Here is a 20642-nt window from a genome sequence, read left to right as displayed (position 1 = left end):
AGAGGGGTTGAAACTCCTTTAGACCAAATGGCAGATTCAACTGTTAACGGAAGACCGAAAAGAAATTGTGTAAGAACATGCTGAAAAGTATGTTTATGTAGTGTAGCACTAGTATTTATTCTTTGGAAAGGACTAACCATAACTATTCCTTACATGATGAGTAAAGATACTCAATTGTACCCTACTGAGCCAGTGACAATGGGCACAGAAGAGTTGCAAATGAAAGATACACCACAAAGAGTAGATACACAAGAAAAAGCACTTATCCTTAGACAAACTAAAATAGACTTAGATGCACCAGATGAGGAAGGACTGCACTATAATGAAATCAAAAACAGAACTCATTTAAATGTATTTGCAAACCTTTTAGTACACTATGTAGAAGCAATGGAGATAGAAGACTGTTATGTCTGCATGAAGCTGCCCACTTCGGTAGCTGAGGGTGTGACGTATCACCACCGGCAGCTAACATATGGAATTTCCTGTAGTATTCTAACTAGCTTATTTTACAAGAAAGGACCCTTACAATATTACTATTCTAACTCAGATGTGATATTTTCTGAACTTCCTGCACGTAGAAACCTAAACCCTGTATATACTACTAGAGATGTAGCACGTTATATGAGTGAATATTTTCTAACCGTAGGGAAAATAGATATAGGAGATGCACACAGAAATAACTTAACCTGTCTGTTACATGAAAAAGAAAAGATATTTCTAAACATGGTAGAAAAGAGAAGAGAGAGTTTCCAAAGAAAAGCAAATGACAAGAATCAGAAAACCCCTAAATGGGCTGAAAGTATAGGGAGCACCTCAAATAGTGGAGCTAACGCTGCTATGTGGCTGGATTTTGAAAATAAAGGGAAACTCTGTGTTGTAACTTGGTAGTTCCCTCTCCTTTGTTCCCCCTCCTTCTCCCCGCCTCTTGGTTTACCCCTGGCATAGAACATTGGAGTGAAGCTCACCTTAGAATGTTGGTGAGCCCACTCTGGTAGTTGGCACTGAAGGATCTGGATGCTAATAAACTTCTTCTTGCCTCTCATCACGTGTACTTAGAATCTTTACACTCTGTCTTCACAGAGAAATGACTAGTTATAATAACAATGTATTCATTGGTTCCAGTATATGTGAGCACAATTATAAGGTAATCAGAGGTTGGGGTTTCAAAGATGGGACAGCTCCTGTGTTTCCCGGAATTTATTGTATATGTGGGAACAAGGCTTATTTCAAATTACCAGATCACTGGTATGGAAGGTGTTATTTTGGTATTGTCTTCCCAAAGATATACCATGTGGATAAAATCACTGGAAGCAATGACGAAACTAACGGATTAGTACGTAGCAAAAGAGAAAGTGTTGGAGAAATAGTAGGTGATATATTTAGTGCATTGATACCTACAGTGGGAGTGGCTCCGAATACACACAGAATTTGCAAATTGTCAACAGTAGTAGATCGGTTATCAACTGACACTGCTGGAGGTTTCCTGATGGTCAATACAGAATTGGTTGCGATCAGATCTATGGTTTTACAAAATCGACTTGCTCTTGGCACATTATTGGCAACAGAGGGCGGAGTCTGTAGAATGTTGAAAGCGCAACATTGTTGCACTTACATTTCAGACAAGAGTGTTGAAATTAAGAAGTATGTGAAAAACATCACTAATTTGGAAAGAGAGCTTAAACCACTGGAGGTTGAAAGTGCCTGGAAGAGACTGACTGATGGTCTCTCCTCTGTAGGTAGTTGGTTTTCTGATCTAGGTAAAAGTCTTGTGAGTAAAATACTGATGCCAATGGCGGGGATAGGGTTAATAGTTTTAGGGATAACAATTTACTGCAAATGTCAAAAACAAGAAGAAATATTCTGTGAATCAGCAAGGAGTAAAAAGAAACATTGAAGAACTGGAGTTAGAAGAAATGAATAGCCAGATTTAGAAAAAAATGAAAAATTCTCATCCAAATAGAAATAATGAGAAAAAGAAGAATAGAAAGTTTGAAGAAATTGAAATGGGTGAAATGTGAAAAGTTGGCATCTGTTTCATTAATTTGTGATGATATAAACTATCATCAAAGAGGGGATTGATGAAGCAAGGATTCGCATACGAAGCGACTTGCTCGTACTCAATAACCTCGAATAACAATAAAGAAGTAACCAACCTGTTTGTTTTACTAATTTCGCACATTTTACATTTACATGGGGTATCCGAGAGAAGCTTTCTTATGTGTTTTCTAATCCTAATACGCTTGCGTCTCAAATGGCTGCTGCTACGCGGGAATTTCTACTGCGCATGCATCTGTCATACCCACGTGACATGACGTACTCGCAGCTTTGGAGGGAACGCTGTCGCATCTGCGCACTAGTGCTAAAATGGCTGTTCTGTGTTCTCACATGCGAGAGGCTTGCATTGCTGCTTTTGCTTAGTTGTTCGTTCTGCTTAATGCTAATGCTATAGTTTATTATAAAGTAATGGGTAGAGTGTAGAAATTCATGATATACAGTATAATCCATTAATCTGTACTCTAAAACTGTTTTTCTTTTTATTTCAAGTTACACTCTGAAACTTGGCCTGTTGTGTAATGCTGAACTCCATCTTGGTTTAAACTGAGTCTGCGCGAGAATAACCAGTCCCCGGAGCAGTGACCTTAGGACTATTGACAAGAAACTGACTGACTAGAAGATGCTCCTGGGAAGCTACCCTAATGAACTCTAGACAAATACATTGTATTCGTGATTAGAACAGCCATTGTTTGGAGGATTGAAGAGGCCATGAGAACCTGAAATTTGAGAGGCGTAGACGGAATTTGAATAAAGAGACGGAGAAAGTCTAAAATGTAGGTGGTGTGATGACCTGTCCTCCTCCTTTGTCCAATCAAAACTGGGGATCCTTACACTTGCAACAGTGGGGGGTGGTACACTGACCTGAAAAACAGTATAATTAGCGTAGGTTTAGCTAGAGAAATTGTCCGACTTGTCTGAATAGCGGATCTGTCACTGACCCAACGTACTCAATAGGTGACTAAGAGCAGAGAGCTGCGGAGCACTCTGTCAGGAGGTTCGAGAACCCAATCGGGGTTTTGGGAAGTGAAAGTGCTGGCGAAGCACTTTGTTGGTGAAATCTGTAACCCAATCGGGGTTTTGGCAGATTCCTTGCAGAGAGGGAGTAGCGAAGGCGTTGCAACCGAAACTGCGGGTGCTGGTCTTAACCTTTGGTGATCTGGTCCTGATCCAAATTCTGGGGTTATCCTGTCCTGATTGTCCATGAGCTGCACCTGCTTGCCTACTGGCACTGAAGTCTTTGGGGTTTCTCCTGTCCTTTCCAACTGACCCGTGGCCAGGGTTGGTCTTCACAGTATTCTAGGTAAATATAAATCTGTGTGGGTGATTGTCTTTCTAAAATCACGTCCTCTTCTTTACCCTATTGCATATGTTCCTTTTCTTTCCCGTCCCTTGGTAAATGAGATTTTCATGTATTACTGTCTATTAGCATGTTCCCATTTTTTACCCACCTTTAGTCAATGCTAAATGTTTCTCTAATAGTACATGTTCCTTTTCTCACCCTCCCTATAAGGAGATAAGCTGAATTTATAGTATGTTCCAACTCTTACCTTCCCTATAGTTATTGAGCTAAAATCTGAATAATCGAATTACACAAGTTGTGTTCTCCTTTTAAAACTGCCAATGAATTACGAAAGTCTTTGGGTTTATTATGTTCCCTTTCTTTACCCTCCTTTAATCAAGTTGCGAAAGTCTGTTTCCTAAAATTAGCATGTTCCTTGTTTTCATTTTCCCTTCATTTCAAGTTTGCTAAATGGTTGGCATAATCTATCTTATACATAGCTATACGCTGTTTCTGATCTTGGTTATTGATAGTTTGATTGCATTTAACCTATAGCTTATGACTTTTGATGATGATGTTTAGATAAAGAATTTGAACCTACCCTGAGTCTGTGGTTATTATATAAATGCAAATGTCACAATATTTTTGAGTGCCTTTTCCTTATCTAACTCCTTGATTCATCGTGTTTAGGTATCTAGTGACAAGGATTGGTAAGTTACTGGTATAGGAATTAGTATAAGCACAAACTGATAATAGAGCGTGTGTCACCTGTCTGAGGTAATAAAATTGATGTCCTTTTGAAGTATGGGCCCAGGCACTTATTGGTAAGATCCTAGTAGGGTGCCCTGCGCGCTCTATCCCACCTACTGAAGAGAGAATAAAGGATAAGTGTCCTAACTCTGTTATATTTAGAAGAACTTTGGTTAAAAGCTATGCTACCACCCAGTGAGGAAATCATTGTGCCTAAAGGTATCGAGCACATGCTTAAGTGTGTAAGGGAGATTTAAAGGGACAACAAGAACAACACAGACATAAGTGTTCTTAACTTAGGTGCAGAGTCTAACAGGAGTCCAAAGCGATCCAACAATAATTTTGGCAAAAGCCATTTACTTTTACAGGACGCTGCTACACATGTAGAGGGGTTAGGCACATGGCTAATTAGAGTTTGGGTCCTGCAGCAAACGCAGTCTGCAGCAAGTATGAACGGTATGGTCACTTTATGAAATGTTGCAGAGAAGAACGTATGGAGTGTAAACAGAGTGCTGTGTTCAGAGAGAGTGAGGTAGTGACTTTACAGTTTGGGAGGGTGCTGGCAATCCGAAGGAAAGGTTGTCGTTGTGGGACATGCAGGTTTACATGATGTTTGACTCATGCTCAAAGTTGACCATCTTCCCTGACTGCATATATGCTGAATTGTCTGGAGGTTATGTGGTTCAGTAGAATAAAATGAAGGGCTACTTCATTGCTGTGTTTGATTTTAAAAACAGTATTACTGTGGACGAGGTCTATGTCTCACACAAAGGTACATGCATTATTGAATGGTCACATCAGAAGGATTTGGGTGTATTTCTCGACCCCAGTGGTATACCTCAAGTTCAGGTTCATGCGCTGGATGAATGACATTTGTGAAAACTTTGAAACATCTTTCCAGAGTGTTTTGTTATGGCAAGTGTGAATGTCTAAATGGGTAAACTCACAAAATCAGGCTGAAAAAGGGTCACGGACAATTATGTCTAAAGCTAGGGGATTTCCAGTTGGGGTGACTGAATGACGCAAATCTGATTGTTCCTGGAGAGGCCACAGAGTGGCTTACTCCCATTATCGAAGCCAATCAAGAGGTACGCTTTTTGCACCTAATCTTAAGGGTATATTTGAGGGCTCTTAACAGGCAAATGATTGTTAATAAGTTTCCACTTCCAAACATTGTGGAGATAATGTAAATCATTTTGGGTGCCACGTTTTTCACCACCCTGGCCATGGCATCCACATATTCCCAGATTTGGTTACATGAGGAGATCCAAGATCTGATGGTGTTCATTGCTCCAGTTGAAGCTTTCAAGTTCATCTGGATGCTGTTCAGTCTTGTTTCAGCTAACTCAATTTTTCAGCATGCAAGATGTTAAGAGCTGGCCAGAAAAAAATGCCTTTTTTAATGTTGTTCTGTGTAGAAGGAGAGGAGATGCGTGTTATTTCAGTAAGACAGAGATTATGGGGCAAATTTATGTCAGACTTGCGGCACTTTTGGGCGGCAGTTGCGTCACTTCTGACGCAACTGCGTGATGCAGCCACGGCGTAAACCCTGCGCCATACTGTGACATACTTACATCGTGACGCATCTATGGAGATGTGTCTCGGTGTAAGGCCCTGCGCCACATGAAACCTGCGTCAGGTTTCATGTGGGCGTTTCCACGCAGGGCCCCGTTCCATCGCAGGGACGCCCCTGAAAAGTGACTCAGTGAAATCTACAAGATTTCACTGAGTCACTTTCCAAACGCTGATGCGTCACAACCCTGCGCCTGCTTGAAGCAGGCGTAAGCCTTGACGCACCACGTTAGAGATAGGGCAAGTTGGAATAGTGCTGAAGTTGTGTGCAGCACGCAACACTACTTCAGCACTGCGACATCTTCACCCCCTAGATGCGACACGCATCTGTTCATTCCTGCGCCATGGTGCCCCGCATTGTAAATGCGGCGCATCATGGGTGGTGCACGGATGAACTTGTGTGCAGTATCTTTCCTGGTGCATCTCTGCCGATTTGCAGAGATGCGTAAGGCAACATAAATCTGCCCCTAACTATCTTGGGCACAGTATTTGGTGCTATGAGGAACAATCTAAGGAAGAATTGGTTGGTACCATTGAGGAATTGCCCATGTCTAAGATCAAGGAACATTTGTCTTTTATAGGTGAAAATTAATTTTATAGTTGGTTAATTCATGTTCTCAAGTATGAGAAATCTTCTAAGGAAGAGTGTGAACTTTGTGGCAAGAGTTGTAATGCTGAATTTGAACAGGTGAAAAAAGGAGTTATGTAGTGCACCCATTACAGGCTTTTATTCCAGGCAGGAAGACTGTAATTGTGAATGATTCAAAGGGGTAGGAGCTGTGTTGTTACAAGAGGAGGGAAATGAAAAGGTGATGGGGGCGTTTGCGTCTATAGCTTTATCAGGAGCAGTGAGCAATAACTTTGTTATCGAGAAGGAGGCTTTGAAGCGGGTGGTAGGGACATATTTAGACATTTTTGTGAAGTGGTGTTTTCGTGATGAGATCTGAGCCACAAACCACTTCAGGAGATGTTCATTAATATGGGTTCATATACGGTGTCTAGGATGATCAGAAACTGGGTTCTCTCTTTACGAGAGAACACCTTTGAGATGCAATATATTCCTGGCAGAATCAATATGCCACAGATTATTTTCAGATCTAATTCCTGGTGACGAGGGTGGAATCTGTGAGAATGAGGTCTGGACTCAGCAGACTGTGTTTGAGGTGACAGAATGGGTTGTTTCTGGGGCTTGATGGAGGGAAGCGTTATCCAATATTAAGAGCTGTGTGAAGTTTGCGGCTAGTTGTCCTGAGTGTGGCCAAAGAGAACCTCCTTGAAGGAGGAGGTTCAGCCTTTCTGGTCAATAAAGGAGGACCTTGAAAGAGAGTATGTTTACTGTTTAGATACACAAAGTGAGATCCCTTTAAGGCTGTAAGGCCATGTTTTGTTAAGTTGGCCCACGATGGACACATTGGAGTGGTCAAATCTAAGGTGATTTCTGGTGGCCCAGTATGGACTTGGAGGTGGAGTTGACCATCAGATCTTGTGGGAATTGTGATGTGTGTTATATGATTTTGAAACCATATGTGCCACCTATGTGCAATTCAACTCATTGTGGGACTATTGAAAGGTGAGAGAATGATGCACACCTTTTGGTTCTTGTAGATGTGTTCTCCTGGTGGCCTGTGGTTCCCTGTGTGAGTGAGAACACTGCCAACAGGGTATTCCGTTTTCTGGAGGATGTTTTCATATGTGAGGGTCTACTTAACAGAAAATGGAACACAGTTGTGCTAGCATGAGTTGGAAACTTTTCTAGAAAACAGTGGCATAAGCACAAGAGAATGTCTCTCTACCATCCACAGACTAATAGGGTTGTGGGGCGGTCCATTAAGACAATTATGGAAGATATTTAAATGGCAAAGGTGAGTGGGGCGAAGTGAAGGAAAGGAGTGGAAGATTTGGCTCTTAATTACAAGACACAGCCACAAGCTTAAACTGAGAGAACACTGTCTTCATAGATGGTACTGGAGGGAGAAAGAAAAGGTGAGGCTGAATAAGAGGAAGGTCTATTACAATAATTAACTTGGTTCAACCACATGTGCATTTTGGGCATGGTTGGAATGGTCATGCTTTTCAATAGTGTGGTTTAAACCAGTGATGGAAGGCTCTGGAACATGAGTTGCATTGGTGTGTATGTGAGTAATTATGGCATGTGTGTAGCATCTGATGTTGACCAGGGATTTGCTGGTGGAGCTAGTTCTTCTGATTGGGTTGAAAGCCAGCTACAAGCTAGGAGAAAACCTAGGACCTGATTTAGAGTGTGGTGGAATGTCCGCCGACACATCAGTCTATCCACATCACTCAAAGACAGGTGGACCATACATTTGACATCAACCTGAGCCCCATTGGCTCGGTCAATGGAAAAGATCCTCCAATGGCTCAAATGGGTAGGCGTGAACAAATAAAGGACATTATCCATTTCACAATTTTTCAGGTGAATGTTGAAATTCTTATCGCCCTCTCCATCCCTGCCAGGAAAAACTGCCTTGGGAGAAGTATCTCAGGGTGTGAGTGTGATTATGGCTCAACAGGTTTCAGTTTCCCCTCCCCAAAAAACTGTTAAAAGTTTAGTGAATGGACGTCAACACTGACAGTGGCCATCAAACAAATTAGCTGTGGCAGCAGTTCCTTTCAAGATACAGATATGACCACTGGGCCCATGGTCAACTCTAAATTTGGAAGGCCGCAGTCTGCCAGGGTGGCAAAGGCAATGTCCACAAACACTCAGATGGACAGAGTACTGTTTGCCAAACAGTATAGCAGGCCCCTAGATAGTTTCATGATTATGTGACATGCTAGTTTCACGTTTCTCAGCTTGGCAACTGTAGTTGTATTTAAAATACTTTCTTTTTGTCATTTCCATTTCTTCCTTTTCCATATTTGTTCTGAATTTTTCCTTAGCTTCTTTCTATTTTGTTCTGACTGTGCAGACATGGGTCCACATGCATCATTGTTTCATTTTGCACTTCCTAATTTGCGATTTTTAGGGAATCGCAAATTAGGAAATGCAAAATGGGATGCATGTACATTTTCGCAAAATATTTGAGAATCAGTAAAAATCGCAATTTTTACCGATTCTCAAATATTATGCGATTAGCAAAGTGCGAATTCGCAATTCCCATTCTTTCCTATGGGCTAAAATGCCCATAGGAATGAATGGGAATTGCGAATTCGCAATTTGAAATCGCAATTCAGCAATGCATTTCAAGGGGGGAGAGGGGGGTCCAAATGACCCCCCCCCTTCACCCATGAAATGTACTTTTGAGTATAAGTTACAGACACACATGTCCTAAGGACAGAGTCAGGTCAAGCACAGAGCTCCTTCCCATCACCTGGTACTTGACTGCATCTGCAATAATACTGGTGAGATCTTTACTTTTGAAAGCCTTTGTGGAACAGCCATCAGTATCAACAGTACAAAACGGGTCGCAGGCACAATGAAGAAACAAAGTAGTATAAGTCAAAAAATGAGAAAACCTTGAAGGACAGCCATTCAGAAAGTATTTGTCCTCTGCTTAGAATGGTATACAAGATATGGTGGAAGTTTTCTTCACATTAAAGGGTATCTACTCTTGTATAGTGTTCCTGCACATCTGAAAATAGAAGGTTACTTCCTCTGGTATGCAAAGGACGTACAGCCCTGAGCAGGCAAAGAATAGAAGGGTCTTCAGCATTGCAGGAAATCTACCTGTGCCAACCTCACAATCATTTTTTTTAACCTTTATTTATGAACTGTTGGTATTACACAGGCATGAAACTGGAGAATTGCATGTTGGTTAATGCACATACATCAGAACACAGTTGTAAACACGACAAAATTGTATGCAACAACTGAACCACAGAGTGGCCGTTTCCCCCCTATTCTCCCCCAAGTCCAACAGCACAATGCACACAAGTCACTATGGTACAATATATCACAGAATCTCCGAAAGGGGCAGCGTTTCAATCGACATGCCCGCTGTACTTGTATTGAAAGGCATTATATGGAGTGGACCCTCCTCATTGTTGCTATCTAGGAGCATGGGGGGGTTGTCCGTTTGGCGAAGGAAGGCAGTAAAGGGTTCCCAGATGTCCCAGGGGCAGGTTTTTGAGGGCACCAGGTCCCAAAAGTTGGATAATTGTTTGCGACAATATATCATGTGCGACAATATATAATGTCTGTGATCCAGTCTTGGGCTCGTGGCGCCTGTGTCCCACTCCAGTTTAGTGCAATTCTGCACTTTGCAAGTAGGAGCATTGAAGCAGTCAGTTTACGGGATTCACAGGGTATATCTTCCACATAATTCTGTAGCCCCAGCAGTAGAGATAGAGACACAGGTACATTCACGAACCTCTCTATTATGTCAAAAATCTCTGGGACATTGCAAGGCAAGGTGGAGCAAGTCCGCCAGGGGTGAGTGACAGTGTGGGCAGTGGGAGTCTAGGAATAGCCCCATTCGGTGTATTTGTGCAGGGGTTGGGTATCTGCGGTGCAGAAATTTAAAATGAATAAGTTGCAGTCTGTAGTTAGGCGATAGCATCTCAAGTTGACCACAGCAGAAAGCCCATTGAGCATCAGTAAAGAGGAAGGCGAGATCTCCTCTCCTAGCTTCCCAGGTTGGTGTGGTTGCTGCCGGTGCTGCTCGCTGCATGTGATTATATAGGGATGATTTAAGCTTACGGGGTGAGGGCGTCGTGTATATATAGTCTAATGCTATGAGTGTTTTGGAGGGGGCTGGAAAGAATTATAGAGCGCCCGACATGTCGCACTCAATTGATAATACAATAAGAAGTCTAGGGTCTACACGTAGTAGTGGCCTGTGTTGGAGGGGCAAGGAATTGATTGGCTGGGTAGAGGTCAGCAAAGGTATGAATACTTAACTTGCTAGCACGGACGCTTGCGCATCTGTTGTGTAGAGTTGGTAGCAGCGGATGCCTTGCCACTGGAACGGGGAGGGCATAAAAGTGTGTGGTTCCTGCACATCGTGCAATCCCGATCCAGGCATTGTGGAGTGTCAATCTCTGAGGCAGGTGGTTTGTATTGGACAAACAGTACTGTAGATAATGGCCATGGGGAAACCAGATCAGTCTCTACCGTGACATCTGGTTGAAAAGGTGTGGGGTGAGTCCAATAGTGTTAAAAGCGTGCCTGGGCACACAACTCATAGTGTGATGAGATTCGAGCAGAGGCGTTTATCACAAGCATTTTGTGCTTGTTCTGTCATACCTTGGATGGTCTGCTCAGTTATTATCAAGAAAAGCAGTCTTTGTAAATAAGTATGTGTGTTATAATGGGCAAAGCATATCTCCGTCGGGTACTTTTCAGAGCCACTCTTAGTCTGTATGCATTTTATCAAGAGCAGGGCAATGAGTGAGGTGAGATGCTAGCAACAAAGCTCTTGGTGACACTGATCTATTAGGATCACAGCTGCAGTTTATTCTCGGGTGGTGGAATATGATTTTGAGTGAAGCTGTGTATTATCAAGAGGAGAACTTTATCAAGCAGATATCTGAGTGACTTGTATTTCATGATGTATGAAAGCTCTGGTATGCATATCGTCATGAACGGCAGTCTAAAAGACTGTGAGCATAATCCTTATAAATATAACATTGGAAAGTTAATTTACTTTTTTTCATATCAGGTCCCTTCACACTTGAAATGGGTAAATCACTTACTCAATCACCTTTTGGGCAATTTTTAGGAGGCTTACTTGTAAATTATCCTGTTTAAGATTGATTCTTATTACCACAAGATATTGAATTTGTTTTCCAGTGGTTGATTCTGCTGATTTGCCTCCATAAAGAACCTCTTTGGATATGGAAAGTAGTTCTGGTCGGCACTCGTGGAATTTTGCTCTGTGGAATTCTGAAGAGTTGCAAAAAAACTGCGAGATTCAGTGGAACTCCACAAACGGGCAGAATAATGCTCAAATGCCTATTTGTGCTGCTTCTCTGGGTAGTAGTCAAAGAATCAGACAAGGGTCTTGACTCCTATCTCAGCAAGGCTGAGTCCAACCAAACTTTATGTAACAAAACGAAAGCCAATGCTGGAAAATCCACTTAACAGCCAATATTTCAACAGAGATGTCAATGAGTTAAACAAAAAACAACCTGTTCACAGTGTAGCATTCTACGAGATTTATTCTCTTTTATTAAATTTTTATATTTTTGGCACAATATTATTAGTGCATGGGGATACAAAGAATTTATATATACTATATACAAACATGTACAACAATTACAAAGAACACTTTATACATTTCATACACACTTGGCCACTTCAGTCATACAAACAACAGTCACACAAAGAGCAAAAAACAATAACAAAAAATGCCCATGTATTGGTAACGGATAACTGGAAATAATCCTGTTCGTGATGATCAGTATTTAAAGTCTGTATATTACAAAGTTCCATCAAAGGGTCTTTTATCACAGGTCAAACGAGTTGTTTTATGACATCAGTGGAAAACCAAATACAGGGCAAGGCTGGTCGACGCGTTTCGAACCCCTGAAATTTTGTTGGGGTTCTCCTCAGGACCGGGTGGGTTCTTGAGAAAAGTGCAATATATCACAGTCAGTCGTGTGAAGAGTAGACAACCCAATTAAGGGGTGAAGTATCCCACAGGAGAGGTGTTCACAGGGACCGCTGTTGTGGCGGCTTCTTGCTTGCCGGCATCTCCTCTTTCGTGAAGAGCAGTCACTCCTCAGCAGTAGGGGAGAAAGGGCGTCCGTCCTTCTCTCTCTAGCGTTCGTCTGAACTGGTAGCGCAACCAATTCAGACGAACGCTAGAGAGAGAAGGACGGACGCCCTTTCTCCCCTACTGCCGAGGAGTGACTGCTCTTCACGAAAGAGGAGATGCCGGCAAGCAAGAAGCCGCCACAACAGCGGTCCCTGTGAACACCTCTCCTGTGGGATACTTCACCCCTTAATTGGGTTGTCTACTCTTCACACGACTGACTGTGATATATTGCACTTTTCTCAAGAACCCACCCGGTCCTGAGGAGAACCCCAACAAAATTTCATGAAATGTATAAAGTGTTCTTTGTAATTGTTGTACATGTTTGTATATAGTATATATAAATTCTTTGTATCCCCATGCACTAATAATATTGTGCCAAAAATATAAAAATTTCATAAAAGAGAATATATCTCGTAGAATGCTACACTGTGAACAGGTTGTCTTTTGTTTAACTCATTGACATCTCTGTTGAAATATTGGCTGTTAAGTGGATTTTCCAGCATTGGCTTTCTCTGGGTAGTAGAGCATTCTGAGCTGAAAAATCTTTGCAAACGGCAAGGATGTGGCCACTTTGTTTTATCTGCTTTCTGTTCTGTTCTGTGCATGGTACTGGGCCTGCTTTCTCAATCTGCCTTTAATCTCTGCCAATCCTCCCCCTGTCCCACCCATCCACCCCTCATTTACGTCTTTTTATTAGTGTGTGTATTAGAAAATGTATCTTTTGTTAAGTTTTTTTTTCTGTGACTATTACTTTTTCTGTTTTAACTTTTTTCCTTGTGTTCTACTTTCTTTACTTCTTGCATTCTGCTTCGCTGTTTTTTTCTAACTTCTTTTTTTTAGCCCCATAGCACCAAGTCTGAACAAGTTGCAAGTGGCAGTTCGAGTGTGGCTGCAACAAGCTGCACATCTTAGCCATGCTTATTTTTTTGGATGCTGAAGTACCGAAAATAAATTACAACACACCTAGAGCAATACTTACAAATAGCCCAATACCAATTACCAATAATCAGTCAGTTGGCAGTGTAAAAGGTCCAATCGTTTATTATAACAAACAAACTCTGTCAGAGGAGCTGCTTGCTACCTAACCCCACGTGGTACGCCAAAAAGAATGCTGGCACATATTCAACTTGGTAAACAGTCAAAATATCGAGTTCTTAATTTCGACCTACACTTATATCGAGTTGCTAATATCGATGGGACAGAATATCGATGTCCAGAATATCGATGGCCAGAATATCGACCCTAAGGTAAGTAATATCGAAATTACTAATATCGATAGCATATATATCGATGTAAGTAATTTCGATTTACTAATATGTGTTAGAAATATTAGTTAAGTATTTAAATTAATTGTTATAATATGTGTTTAATATGTTTTTATAATTTAAAAATATATAAAAGTAAATAATATGTTTTACTACCACAGCGGGTTGTGGGTTTATAGGGGAATAGGGTGGGAAGTAATTTATTTGTAATTAAATAATTATTTTTCAATGATTAATTTATTTTGCAATTAAATATTAATTGGCAATGATTTATTTTAATTGATTAATTGATTAATTAATTGATAATTTATGTATATTTTTAACTAAATTATATGTTTTACTACTGGAGCGGGTTGTGGGTTTATAGGGGAATAGGGTGGGAAGTAATTTATTTGTACTTAAATAATTATTTTTCAATGATTAATTTATTTTGCAATTATATATTAATTGGCAATGATTTATTTTAATTGATTAATTGATTAATTAATTGATAATTTATGTATATTTTTAACTAAATTATATGTTTTACTACTGGAGCGGGTTGTGGGTTTATAGGGGAATAGGGTGGGAAGTAATTTATTTGTAATATTAATTAATTTTGGGTAAAGGGGTATTTTTAGGGTTCAGGGTGAGTTTTCAGTTTTTGGGTAAAGGGGTATTTTTAGGGTTCAGGGTCAGTTTTCAGTTTTTGGGTAAAGGGGTATTTTTAGGGTTCAGGGTCAGTTTTCAGTTTTTGGGTAAAGGGGTATTTTTAGGGTTCAGGGTCAGTTTTCAGTTTTTGGGTAAAGGGGTATTTTTAGGGTTCAGGGTCAGTTTTCAGTTTTTGGGTAAAGGGGTATTTTTAGGGTTCAGGGTCAGTTTTCAGTTCTTTGGTAAAGGGGTATTTTTAGGGTTCAGGGTCAGTTTTCAGTTTTTGGGTAAAGGGGTATTTTTAGGGTTCAGGGTCAGTTTTCAGTTTTTGGGTAAAGGGGTATTTTTAGGGTTCAGGGTCAGTTTTCAGTTTTTGGGTAAAGGGGTATTTTTTGGGTTCAGGGTCAGTTTTCAGTTCTTTGGTAAAGGGGTATTTTTAGGGTTCAGGGTCAGTTTTCAGTTCTTTGGTAAAGGGGTATTTTTAGGGTTCAGGGTCAGTTTTCAGTTCATGGGTAAAGGGGTATTTTTAGGGTTCAGGGTCAGTTTTAGGTTTTTGGGTAAAGGGGTATTTTTAGGGTTCAGGGTCAGTTTTCAGTTTTTGGGTAAAGGGGTATTTTTAGGGTTCAGGGTCAGTTTTCAGTTTTTGGGTAAAGGGGTATTTTTAGGGTTCAGGGTCAGTTTTCAGTTCTTTGGTAAAGGGGTATTTTTAGGGTTCAGGGTCAGTTTTCAGTTTTTGGGTAGAGGGGTATTTTTAGGGTTCAGGGTCAGTTTTCAGTTTTTGGGTAAAGGGGTATTTTTAGGGTTCAGGGTCAGTTTTCAGTTTTTGGGTAAAGGGGTATTTTTTGGGTTCAGGGTCAGTTTTCAGTTCTTTGGTAAAGGGGTATTTTTAGGGTTCAGGGTCAGTTTTCGGTTCTTTGGTAAAGGGGTATTTTTAGGGTTCAGGGTCAGTTTTCAGTTTATGGGTAAAGGGGTATTTTTAGGGTTCAGGGTCAGTTTTAGGTTTTTGGGTAAAGGGGTATTTTTAGTGTTCAGGGTCAGTTTTCCCTACTGTTGCACCCACTGGAGTGGGAATAGTAATTATTGTTAAGTAATTATATATTATATATGATTTATCATTTTATTTTTTTATTAAATATGTATTATTATTTTTTTTAACAATTATTACATATATTTAAATATGTTTAAGTAATTAATAAGTATTATTTACAGTTTTTTAATGTTATTTTAAATTTTAAAAAAATCGATATATTTAACAACGATATTTTTAACATCGATATTAATTTTTCGATATTTTGGTACTTACCATGTTGTACATAGGGCGTCGATATTTTTGCTATCGATATAATTACGCCGATATTTGTGTAGGTCGAAATTCTGTCTGTCGAAATTCTGTCATAGATCCATTCAACTCATCACATATATACTGTTATATTTCGAAACCGTTACCTAGGAAGGAAAAATACAAGTTGGTACAGGTTGGTGCAGGGGAAAGACCATATATGGGAGACAAAGCGCTCTTGGTTTAGTTCATCTCATTATAGCAAGGTTGTGAGGGTAACTCCCTTCTGCTAACTCCGAGAGAGTCAGCGCAGCACCCCTCGGAATGTGCTTATCCAGCCTACCCCACCTACAACCATGACAGGCCTAACGTGCAGAAGCAGCAGGTTTCTACTGTGGTACTGTTTCTCAGGAGAACGGCTTGAGCTAAATGCAATGTCAGGATTTCACTAACCTCTTGAGTAAACCTGGCCACAAAATGGCGCCGGTCAAGCCAGACAGTACAGAGTTTAATTGGGTGCGGAAATATGTAACACAATGTATACTAATCCCTATGTTATTACATATGGCGTGCGTATTGGTGTTTGCGTCTCTACGTTAGCCTGCTAGGTACATCACGCTAATTACTAAAGCACATATTCAACTCATCACATATATACTGTTATATTTCGAAACCGTTACCTAAGAAGGAAAAATACAAGTTGGTACAGGTTGGTGCAGGGGAAAGACCATATATGGGAGACAAAGCGCTCTTGGTTTAGTTCATCTCATTATAGCAAGGTCGTGAGGGTAACTCCCTTCTGCTAACTCCGAGAGAGTCAGCGCAGCACCCCTCGGAATGTGCTTATCCAGCCTACCCCACCTACAACCATGACAGGCCTAACGTGCAGAAGCAGCAGGTTGCTACTGTGGTACTGTTTCTCAGGAGAACAGCTTGAGCTAAATGCAATGTCAGGATTTCACTAACCTCTCGAGTAAACCAGGCCACAAAATGGCGCCCGTCAAGCCAGACAGTACAGAGTTTAATAGGGTGCGGAAATATGTAACACAATGTATACTAATCCCTATGTTATTACATACGGCGTGCGTATTGGTGTTTGCGTCTCTACGTTAGCCTGCTAGGTACATCACGCCAATTACTAAAAGTAACTACAGGTTCTACTAGGCCTAAATCAAATTCTAATCCTGGAAGACTTCCTCGTCAATGGCCATCAGCTCATGGATCTCCTGCTGGAGCATCCAAATCTTGGTAGGGACAGGGGAAAGTACACACATGGCTGTCACTTTGGTGGCACAATAAGAGCAACAAGCCGGACCACATTGCACACAAAGGCAACAGGTAAAAATAATACCCGCTGCTCCAGCTACTATCAACAATATCTTCCAACCCCACGTCGTCAAGAGCCCCCAGAACCAACCAGTAAGGGACCGGGACCCATTTTCAGTGTGCATTTCAGCTGCGATGCGGTGCAACCTTTGGATAGCCAAGTGAACTGTGGGGGCGGAGTCTGGAATATACAAACAGCAGGAGCTGCCGATCACTCAGCATGCTCCCCCTCGATCAGCCAGGATGACGTCAAGAACCATCCGGTTCTGGAGCTAAACGAGTCTCGTAGCCTGAAGCTCTACGGTAATATTGGTCATAATATCGGTGGTGATATTGATGACGTTCTCAACTATCCTGAACAGTCGTCTTATTTCCCTACTATTGAATATGGGCCCCCAGAAAGGGACCAATCCTTTACTAAAGTCTGTAAACTGTTGCAGGGAGGTGTCAGTCTGATCAACCTCCGTCATCTCGAGCTGTCTCCTCTGTCTATTGGAAACTGCTCTAGCGCAATGGAGTTGGTGAGTTCTATGATAGTCTGACGGTGCTATGTATACAGGGGGGTACATGAAGGACAGATAACACTGACCTGCCTAGCCCCGTGGTAACGAAGTGTAAGCATTTTCCCCGCACACAAACTACACATTTGGTGGGGTCAACAGTGCAGGGCTACTGAATATTTTCATTCTATAAGTTTGATTGCAGATACTGTTAACAACTTGCACATGTCCTATTCCTTGTACACAGAAATCGGAGGAAGTATTCAAAATGGGAACGGGCACGATACGCTCACTGGTACCGTTTCTAGCAACAAAGTGTTGCAAATACTGTGAATCATTAAAGTTAGCAAAATCATAAAGTTAATCTTTTAACCAAGTACTATTTTCATTATCTGTATACAAATTCATACAGGCTTCTGGATCCAACGATCCCTGTCCCCCATTTCCCTCTGGATCGAATCCCTGGTGTGTTTCAATGTAAGCTAGGATCATTCCATAGTCCTTTTCTGTGTATTGTTTGGGATTTGCTACATGGTGGTTGTACAAAGCGGAAAACATTTTAAACCATGCTTCACAGCTTCCTAAGTATGACAAGGGCAGTGAGAGGAACAGGTCATGTTTATGCATAACGGATGGCAAAAGCCCACAAACCCAACAATCAGTAATGTTAGTAGCGCTATGGGTCTGATGGAGCATTTCTACAAATACATTCTTCGCATAAGTCTGGCGATGCCTTTCTTTGTAGGGTTCTAAAGTGAACATGAAGTTTTCAGGCGGAGCAATGGTAGAGGGCAAAGGAGTTTGCATAGGATACTTATACTCTAAATATATGAATATACTCATGAAAATAGCTAAAATAACTGCTATTACTAACACAAAGGCTACTTTTACACACGCGGTCCATGTAGAAAACTTTGGCTCATAAAATGGCAAATATCGTGGTGCAATGGGAAACTCTTCTTCAGGTACAATACGACCAAAAGGGTGCATTCCTAACTAAAAGTCTAAAACTAAACTTGGGCCTAGCAGTCCGTCCTGCCAGAGGGTTCTTCTCCCTGTGTCCGTCAGAGTCTCACAGGCAGACTCCTATCGATCATCTCAAGAAAACAAAACCTCGTTGTCAAAGGAATCTGATGTACAACCTGGTCGTTCACAAGTGTTAGTCTTTCTTTCTGAACAGAGCACAACAACAAGAGTTCCAGCTCTAAACGGGTTCAGTCCAGTGTCTCGCTCAGTACCTCAGACTCGAACCTCGTACCTCAGACTCGAAATCTAGCAAACCCTATCTTATTCAATTAAGTCTTTCCTTATCTCCTGACAGTGGTGTCTGAGGCACTGTGATGCTTTCTTGGCCGTAGGTTGTATCGCACATGACCCAGAGCTTCCTGATCAGAAAATAGCAAAGAAGGTACCTTTCCTTCATCAGAGCTTCTGCTTACTGGGTTATCGATGACAGGATTAGGGCAATTGCGGGTTCAGCTGAGACCGGTTCGCCCGATCCCGTCACACCTTCTTCTTGCCTTTGCTCTACTTCGCAGGCGTCGGAAAAAGGCACAAATGCAGTGGCTCTCTCTGTTTCCTGGGTCAATATTCCACCAGAGTGTCGCTGATCATAAGGAAGCGGGAATGGCAGTCGTTTCAGATGGGAGGCATGTATCCAGTGCTTCCTCCCATTCATCTTTACGGCTGTTCGGTTCGCGAGCAGGATTTGGTGCGGCTCAGACCACCTCGGACCACCTCGGAGCCAAGCTGGTGTCCCGTTCAAACTTCTTGACCAGTACCCACTGGCCAGGTTCCAAGCGATGTACGGGGCCCTCTGGCGGAGGCTGCACTACAGATGCTACCTGCTGATGAATAGAACGGAGGTCTTTAGTCAACATATACAGGTAATCGATCAACATAGGATATTCAACATCAGAAAAGGACCGTGGCCTAGGTACCCCCCATATGTTGGCTGCGTGGAATTTCTGCCTTACCTGCAATCCATTACAAATATGTCTAACAAGGACCCTATGGAAATGCCCCCCATTGTCCGACCAAATCAAACGGGGCAAACCGAAGCGCGGTATGAACTCTTTGATAAGGGCCTTTGCTGTAGCCAAGGCAGTGTTCTCTTTCGTTGGGTAGGCCTCAACCCATTTACTGAAGGCACAAACCACCACTAGCACATATTTTAAATTGTTGACGCGCTCCGTGTGGATATAATCTATCTGGAGTATTTCAAATGGTAATGTTGGGGGTGCAAAACTTCCACTCAAAACATTTTCTGCCTTCCGGGTTGTGTTGCAAACAGACCATACAATATTGAACCAAACGGACAGCCGTCCTTTGTATGTTAGGGTTATTCCATACTGAGTCTAACAGGGCACAAATTACTTTAGCTCCTTTAGCTCCAACATGGGCCGGACCGTGCGCCATGGTCACAACGGCTTGCACAAATGCATTGGGTAGTAGCCATCTTTGCTTTTCTGTCAAATCGACCCAATAATTATTCTCATCCAATCTCCCCACTTCCTTCTTCCATCGCTCTAATTCAGCTGGGGTGGCTTCCATCTGCAGTTCTCTCACGCTTTCTATGGTATTATTCAACAAATCAGATTCCTCCACCCATCTTGCAGAGGACATTACAAATATGGTCGATATTGTAGACTAGGGTGTTTGCTTGGCAACCTGATCTGCAAAAGCATTCCCCTCGCCCACTTCATTCACCACTGCCGTATGGGCACTACATTTTATTATGGCTAGCTTCTTGGGTAAAGTTAGGGCGTCCAATAATCGTAACACCAGGGGACCATTCTGTATTTTCTGACCATGGGAGGTGAGGAAACCCCGCTCCCTCCACAACCGCCCAAAGCTATGGGCTACGCCGAAGGCGTATTGGCTGTCTGTGTAGATGTTAACCTCAAGCCCCTCACTTAGTTCACAGGCTCGTAACAACGCCACCAATTCAGCAGCCTGGGCTGATCGATGGGGCACTCAAGATGTTTCAACAACTGTTTTCAAGGTTGTGATTGCATATGCAGCTGTTGTTGTTCCATCTGCTAATTTAAAATAGGACCCATCCACATATAACTCCCCTTGAGGGTCAGATAGAGTAATGTCAGTGATGTCAATCCTACCCTTCGTTTCTTCTTCAGTTCGAAATATGCAATCGTGTACATCATTTGTAGTTTCACTCAAAGGGAGTGGTAGCAATGTGGCCGGGTTTAACGTGGCACATCGCGTAATCGTAATGTGTGGAGCAAATAGCGTCAATTCATATCCAGT

This window comes from Lissotriton vulgaris, chromosome 5 (assembly GCF_964263255.1).
Source record: "Lissotriton vulgaris chromosome 5, aLisVul1.2, whole genome shotgun sequence".
Taxonomy (NCBI): domain Eukaryota; kingdom Metazoa; phylum Chordata; class Amphibia; order Caudata; family Salamandridae; genus Lissotriton; species Lissotriton vulgaris.
The sequence above is the reverse complement of the archived record's forward strand: the minus strand, read 5'-3'. Positions refer to the sequence as shown.